General features: G+C 44.1%; 1 non-coding gene across 1 annotated transcript; it reads right to left on the reverse strand.

The window, feature by feature from the left end:
* Positions 1-380: 380 nt before the first annotated feature.
* Positions 381-453, reverse strand: TRNAV-CAC (transfer RNA valine (anticodon CAC)). Its single transcript has one exon. It is a non-coding gene; the product is annotated as a tRNA-Val (tRNA).
* Positions 454-689: the final 236 nt, after the last annotated feature.

Below are 689 nucleotides of genomic sequence, written 5' to 3' on the forward strand. Positions count from 1 at the left end.
GTGCAAGTTTTCAGTCAACTGTTTCAAGTGAACAATTTAGAATTGCTGACAGCTGCTCAAACAAACACTTTGGCTCCAGAGTTTCTACCTCTTGCAGCAATATCAGTAAGTAAACCTAGCAGTATCCAACATTATAGTCCTTCTGCTCTGCTTCTATCCCCTGTGGATCCATTTCCATAGATGCACCTCAGGATTTAGTGGCACTGGGTTTTCTTGTTTTTTTCAACTGGCATAAATCTTACAGTACTACTGGTTGTATTGCACCTTCCTATGGGTCATCACAGTTTGTGCATTTCCCTCTGGGAATTTCCCGGACTCTGATTCTAGATCTTAAGCAATGGGAAAAAGTAGCAATGGGCTCTGAGGAGTAAAAAAGCAACTGTTTCAGCCCGTTTTCGAAACGAGGACCTTTCGCGTGTGAGGCGAACGTGATAACCGCTACACTACGGAAACCACGTAAGTGGACTTACCTCAGAATTTTTCCTTGAAAATTTTAAGACCCGCGGCCTGCGAACTTTGGCTTCCAAGAAACGAAATTCAACTCCATTTAAAATTCGACTGCACGCAGCAACGTGCTCCAGAAATCACTCCGGAAAATCACTAACAATCCCTTCAGACAAAGGAGTCTAAGGCGTCCCTTAGGCCCTAAGATGGTTTTCTGTGCCAAACAAGGAAGCTAGGACTACGCG

The sequence above is a fragment of the Loxodonta africana genome, chromosome 3 (assembly GCF_030014295.1).
Source record: "Loxodonta africana isolate mLoxAfr1 chromosome 3, mLoxAfr1.hap2, whole genome shotgun sequence".
In the NCBI taxonomy this organism is placed as follows: Eukaryota; Metazoa; Chordata; class Mammalia; order Proboscidea; family Elephantidae; genus Loxodonta; species Loxodonta africana.